Source organism: Pinus tabuliformis, chromosome 4_2 (genome assembly GCF_031772625.1).
Source record: "Pinus tabuliformis cultivar Carrire ecotype Pingquan chromosome 4_2, CPIR1, whole genome shotgun sequence".
In the NCBI taxonomy this organism is placed as follows: Eukaryota; Viridiplantae; Streptophyta; class Pinopsida; order Pinales; family Pinaceae; genus Pinus; species Pinus tabuliformis.
In genome coordinates, this window is record NC_142304.1 from 17194685 (window position 1) to 17202684 (window position 8000).

The window sequence follows — 8000 nt, forward strand, 5'->3', positions numbered from 1 at the left end:
GGATCAAACCTCACAGGCCATCTCAGGAGAAACGAACAGAGCGAAGGGAGTCCCAGCAGAACTACAGGAGCGGGGGAAAAGCACCGCGCAGGGGAGGAGCCCACAGGAGGCCTATGGAGCCCACCAAGCAGCCCGAGGGCCAAGCAGTCGATAGGCGCAAAGGAGCAGAGCAGTGGCTAGGTCACGCAGCAGCTTCGAACTGAGTAAGTTACAATTATTAATTTTCCATGGGTAGTTTTTATCTTGCTATGGTAAAGACATTTTTGACAATCACCTTTGTTGTCATATGATCCATTTTTAGGTAATAATAGTTGCACCCTAATGTGTGAGCTTAAAGGTAGACATATAGCCAAAAATACATCATAGTTACTGACTAAGTACTGCTTGAATAATGTTGTGATTAAGAGAGAGAGACCTAAGAGAGAAGGACGTCTTGTAGGGGATGAATAAGAGACCACTTGCAAACACACATCCATAAAGAAATATCTATAATATACAAACAAGGTAGACATGTCCATGCTTGTGATCATGATAAAAAAAGCTAATTAAAATGACGGAAAAGATGTGGAATGATCTTATTTAAGATGCCTAAAGGCTTGATAGTTGTTGTATGATTAAATAGATATTTTCATCACCCTCCACGACACCAATGACAAGGGTGAAAGGTATTAAGGATAAATTTTCCTTTGAACCTGACAGGACCAAAGGCGGTTATGCACAATTGTCCATGAAAGGATATCCAAGCTCGAAGGTTTGTTACTAAAATTGGGAATTGCAGTGGCCATGAGGTACAACCCACCTTGATGTGATAATGTGTTGAAGTCAAACATCATTGACTAAATGCTCTTATGTACATATTTATTAGATGAGGACACATGGAAAACATTATGTTATTTCACTGTAAGAGGTAAAGAAAGTTTGTAAGCCATTGGTCCCACTCTTTCTAAGATTTGAAATGGTCCAAAATGTTTTGGGGCCAACTTGGCACAAGCCCCCATTCTCAGTTATCTTTGGCATGATTTTGAGGTACACATGCTCTCCCATATGAGTTTTGTTATGATTAGAATAACTTTTTTGCCAATATTGGGCTCCTTTCGAGTTATATTTTTTTTGACTTCTTGCTCCAATTCTTTCATCATATTGGGTCCAAACATAATATTTTCTAGTGGTTTACTCCAACTGCTTGGTATGTTACACTTTCTAGCATTTAATATCTCAAAAGGACTCATTTTCATTAACTCCTAGTAGCCATTATTATAAGCAAATTTTATCAGGGGTAAGTACTCTTCCCATTTCTTCAATTGATGCATTGCATACATTCTTAGCTTGTAATCCAACACCTTGTTTACTCTTTTCGTTTGCTCATCTATTTGAGGATTGCAGGTAATACTAAAGGTCAATTGAGTCCCAAAACATGGAAACACATATTTCTAGAAATGTGAAATAAATTTATCATCTTTATCTAATATGATGGGTGTGTGCATGCCATGCATCTTAAAATTCGCCTTCATAAAAAATATATACAATGTGCATTTCCCTATAGATGGACTTTACAAGGGTGAAGTGAATTACCTGGCTTAGTTTTTACACCACCATCATTATTCCATCATGTTTTTTGGTTGATTCAGGCAATCTAGTGACGAAGCCCATGGATATGACTTCCCACTTCCACTTTGGAATTAGTATGGGTTTCAACAATGCAACAAGATGCTTATGCCCCCCCTTAACTCTTTGACACTCCTAACACTTAGAAATGTAGTTTGAAATTATTTTTTCCTTCTAGGATAATAATACAACTTCTTTGTAGTTGTTAACATCTTTTGATATCCTTGATGACCTGTATAAGGCCTTTTATGAAGCTTATTGATTATAAGTCTTTTTGGATCTGTCGAGTCAAGTATGTACAACCTACCCTTGTACATTAGTAGGTTGTCCTTTATCAGTTGATAATGAATGCACTTTATCCCTATGTGCTCTTGCCCTGAACATTATTTCGCATAATTATAATGCCAATCTCCTTGCTGGGAATTTCTAATTTTGTCTTTTATATTAGGCTCACAAACACTTATTGCTACCAGATGGATATTTTGCATGCTCCTACCAAGTGGATCTACTACTTGATTTTTCTTTCCCTTGACGTGTCAAATTTCAAAGTTAAACATCCTGTTAATAGCCATCCAAAAAGCTTGTCTAACATTCAAGTGGCATTGATCAAATAGATACCTCAATGCACTATGATATGTTAATAAAACAAATTATCTCCCTAGCAGATAATGCCTCCATATATTTAGTGAATTAGTAGGTTGTGCTTTATCAGTTGATAATGAATGCACTTTATCCCTATGTGCTCTTGCTCTAAACATTATTTCACATAATTATAATGCTGATCTCCCTGCTGGGAATTTCTAATTTTGTATTTTATATTAGGTTCACAAATGCTTATTGCTACCATATGGATATTTTTCATGCTCCTACCAAGTGGATCTACTATTTGATTTTTTGTTCCCTTGATGTGTCAAATTTCAAAGTCAAACATCCTGTTAAGAGCCATCGACAAGCTTGTCTAACATTCAAGTGGCATTGATCAAATAGACACCTCAATGCACTATGATATGTTAATAAAACAAATTATCTCCCTAGCAGATAATGCCTCCACATATTTAGTGCATTAGTAGGGTGTCCTTTATCAGTTGATAATGAATTCACTTTATCCCTATGTGCTCTTGCTCTAAACATTATTTCACATAATTATAATGCCGATCTCCTTGCTTGGAATTTCTAATTTTGTCTTTTATATTAGGGTCACAAATGCTTATTGCTACCATATGGATATTTTGCATGCTCCTACCAAGTGGATCTACTACTTGATTTTTGGTTCCCTTGATGTGTCAAATTTCAAAGTCAAACATGTTGTTAAGAGCCATTCGACAAGCTTGTCTAACATTCAAGTGGCATTGATCAAATAGATACCTCAATGCAATATGATATGTTAATAAAACAAATTATCTTCGTGGGAGATAATGCCTCCACATATTTAAGCATGTACAATTATTGCAAGTTCCAAATCATGGGTTACATAACATTGTTTATGTTCATTCAACTTCCTAGATTCGTAGCTGATTACATGCCCTTATTTCATAATAAATCCTTTGAGTCCTTCTTTGCAAGAATTTGTACACATTGTGAAGTTCTTATTTGGATTTTCAATCTCAAGGGTCAGTGCATCTATTAAAAGGTACTTCCGTTTAAATCTTGTTGCACACTCTGATGTCCAAATAAAATTTACTCCTTCCTTTTGCAACAAAGTAATTGGGTGACCAACCTTTGAAACTCCTTTGAAAAATATTCTATAATATCCAAACAGACCCATAAATGACCTCACTTTGGCCACATTTCAAGGTGTTGGCCAATCCATGATTGCTTTAATATTTTCAATCTCAACAATAATCCCTTTCTCTGAGATCACATGCCCTAGGTAATGCACCTACTTCTGAAAGAAGTCACACTTGTTGAATTTTTCATATAATTTATGCTCCCTTGGCACTTGTAACAATATTCTAAGGTACTCCTCATTCTCTTCCTTGCTATCAGAGTACACCAAAATATTTCTTGTGAACATTATTTTTTTTTTCTAAATATTTGTTGAGAACATTGTTTATTAAGCACATAAATGTTGTTGGTGCATTGGTAAGTCCAATTGACACTGCCACAAATTGACAATGACAATACCAAGTTTTGAAGGTGGTTTTGTGAATATCCTTATCCTTTATTAAGACTTTATGGTTAACAGAGCTCAAGTTGATATTGAATAACACCCTGACCCTTCTTAGCTAATAAAACACATCATTAATCATGGAAAATGGTTTTTTTTCCCCTCAAGTTGATATTGAATAATACCTTGGCCCTTCTTAGCTAATCAAACACATCATTAATCATGGAAAATGGTTTTTTTTGTTTTTCTATTCTATGGTCATCTTATTCAACTTTTTGTAATAAACACACCACCCAAGGGTACCATCCTTCATTTTAATAAACATAACTAATGCCTCGCATGTGGATACACTAGGTTTGATGTTACCCTTTATCCATCATTTCCTTCAACTGCATTTTTAATTCCACTAGTTTAGGTATGCACATCCTATAGGGTGCTCTAGACACATGCATTGCTACACGCATAAGTTTTAGCCTGAAGTCTATGTCTTACTTAGGAAAAAGTCCCAATATTTCTTTGGGAAATACATATCTATACTCCTGTATCAATCTATAATCCTCATTTTTTACCTTGCTATCCTCAATAGAGTTTAAAACATGAAAAACATACAAATGATATCTTATTGTGTAGTATTTCTTAAGTTGCAATGTTGAAATATGCCTGACTGATACTAACTTTTGTTTATCTTGCAACTTCTTGAGTTACACTTTCCATCTTCACTTACTAGTACTGTATTAAAAGCTTTCCATTATTTCATTATGTAGGGATAACCAATCCATATTGATCAGTAGGTCATGTGAACCCAATGGCAACACATTTAAGGTGGCTTAAGTGTGCAGTCCACTCATCTAAAAGGGGCACTCTTCAATTACTTCAGTAACCTTCGTCCTGCTTCCTATGGAAAGATACACTAACCAAGCATTAACATGCCTTTTATATTTGACCTCCACCACATAAGCATGGTGGTTCACTTGACAATTTTCCATAGATTGATCTTTCGCGTGCTTTTAGCTACACCAACAACAGTGGCAGAGTCTTGGAAAATGATTTTTTTTTTTAATGTCATTATGTCACTCACTAGGGAAGTCTCAAAGTAGATGATCATATTAGCTTCAAAAACACTTCAATGGATTCAATTTTCTTGGTTTCTTCTACTTCTTTTTTCGTTTATCTAATTGGTTTATCCCCAATTTTAGTGCGGCAATTTTTCTGGTACTCACTACTAGATGGTACACTAAATTTAACACTCTTCGTAGACTTCTTGTAACATGAGGATTTGGATCCTTTATTCTTGAAAATATTCATATATTTATTATTACACTCCATCCAAGGCTCAATCTTATGTTTTGATTGGTCATAATGGTACTTAGCGTCCCTAATAGTGCCCTTAAGTATTTTTAGTTCATCAACTTAATTCTATGCCGATAGGACCATGGTAATCCATTGAGAAGGTGTTGTATTTTTACTTTCTCATCTTTGATGGAGGACACATATCTAATTATCTCTGTAAATGTGTTTAGGTAGGCATCCATAGGGAGCTACCTGAACTTGTGTTCATGAAATTTCTTGATATTCCCATCTTATTTCCTTTCATATATGTATTTTTTCCTAAAATGTTTTTCAAATTTCTCCATGTTAGCTTATCTCTCAAATTCCCTTGAAATTCGTAAGATGTCCCTACCAAATATCAACCTTTCCTTTTAGGTTAAATATTTCCACTTTAGCTTTCATATTTCAAAAATAGTTATGTACCTTGAACTATTTCTTCAAAGCCAACAATCACGCCTCAACTTCTTCATTGTTTTTAACTTCTCTATAAAATGTGGGAGGTTTAACCTTCTTGAACTCTTTAGGAAAGGAACTCTTTGTAACCCTTCTCTTCTTCTTCTTGTGCAACTTTGATCTAGTTGGTTTGTTAGACAATTTATTTGAGCTATCACTTTCCTCTTTAAAGGTGTCTACTAAAGTGCCTTTACTATATTCCTCTTTGAACTCTTGCGCCTCTTCCTTGACCCACTTCTTTCTGTATTACTGGTTTCTAGCCCATATTTTGTAAATTTTATATGGGCTAGGAACCTTCTTTGATTTATGTTTTTCAACATTGCTGGTGGCTGGTTCATTCCACCTTTGTCCATATAACTTTGATACGTTCTGCGATAATACTGCATTTATTTCCTCCTACTTCTCTTATGCTTTTATAACGCTTTCACCATTTACTTTATAGCTTCAAATTTTAGCCCACAAACTTCTAATCACTTTTCCCAATCAAGAGGGGTCTTACCCACTTTTCTTTCACCTGACTCATATTCTCTACTATGTGAAGTCTTTCATAAATTGTACTACATCATTCTATTGAGCATTCCTTTCTTACTATTGTATATCTTCTTATGCATTGCAACAACACAATATGTATTTTAGGAAAAATATTATATTTTTGCATATCTTGTTGCCTTGGATACACATTCATTAGCCTAGATTTGCCTAAAATTGATACTTTACTATTATTGCACATCACACTGAGATCTCGGTTAGATAAATCAAGTAAATTTTCATTCAAGAATTTTACTACAATAAACCTTTAACATTAACAAGACCCAACTTAATCTTTCTCTCCTTAGCCCATTCACCCTAACTATTGAACCTTAGCTCTAATACCACTCTGTAACAACACCAACCCCCTCAAGGCCTTTTTAAGGAAATGTAGTGTCTAGATGGGGCTATTAAAAATCCTTATACTTAAACACCTTTTTGAGATCACCATCATCTTCTACTTGTAGATATCTTTCCAATGATATAAATTTCATCCAATCTGTGATTTAGACACTGAGTTATGGATATATACATACTTGTCCTCCCAAGTGCCACGCCAACATCCTTATCGTTGCCACGTGGCAATACTTTTTCCCCATTGTCCCCATCGTATAATTCCATGTTAGATACACATGGCATTCCCTACCCAGGCATCAACACTATATAGATCCATGTCCTCAAAGGGACAACCCAACCCAAGGTTCACATCTAAATCCTGGATTTCCAAAAAGCTCCACTCTCGTGATTTAGTAGATCTTCAGACTTTTGGATCCCTCGTATCGAGGATTTTCCTTTTTTCTTGCTATGGTCAATAAGTTGACCCTCTAGATAATCTAGATCCATGAATTTTGAAAATTCCTCTTTGAATAAAATTTTGGATCTCTGGATCTCCAATATTCAAACCTTTCTTTCATCCTTGTCATCCTTAGAGTTAGTTTCCACTTGGCCTCCACCTCAACTTCATTGCATCACTCTTATCTTCATCAGTAGCCACAACATTAGATTGGCTCCTTGTGGTCAAACTATTTCTTAATCAAACATCACAATTTTTCTTACTTTTATAGATTTATCTGGATCCAAAAAATGGGACCATTTCAAAGAACTCTTTAAATTTTGAATTTTCCAAACTTCACATTACTTACCACGTCTGGTGACACGCTAACTGCGACATCAACTCTTTTCACTACCAAACCACATCAACAACACATCAACATGTCACATCACCCTAAAACTTCCCTTTTTGCCACAACATCCTTTCACATTAGTACTTTCCTACTCATAGGGTCTAGTAGTGCTCACATGGGCTCTACATAGCCTCCATGTGTCCCACTGCACTACCATTCAGACACACATTTTTCAACATAATATGTTTATAAGAAAACTTTGGATGTCCAAATACATGGATACCGACAAACTTTGGATCCTTGGTAGTGTCACTTGATAGACCCCACTAATGCCATCTATAACTCTTCACAAAATTGGGATTCAATTTGATTGATAAATCACTAGGTCATTAGGAAGAATAGGAAAGGATTACAATTTCCTAATTCAATATGGATAATGAGCCTTGACTGATACAATTGAAAAATACTCTATCAACTAATAAATTTTTAACCGGACACTGTGCCACTAAGCTCTTCATTCAATTTTAATATTGTTGCAAATAAATCCGATCTCTATTCCCCAAACATTAGACCACTGGAAGAATATAAGAAGTATCTAAAGGGACTTAAGTCAAAGATGATGAATGAAATCTATGCTTAAGCCCTCATTCATGGCTCTTGTTGCGCCATGTGACCAGGGGTTGGGGCTAAAGACCCATAACTTGTAAAATTCCAAGTCAGACATGAAACCAAGGGGATAATACATGTAATTCAAAACTTTTGCCACACTTCTAGGCTCATTCATAGGAATGATAACGACTCTTAATAGGGCAGGGACTTGCCCAAAATAGTTTGATAAGACAATATTCCTTCCC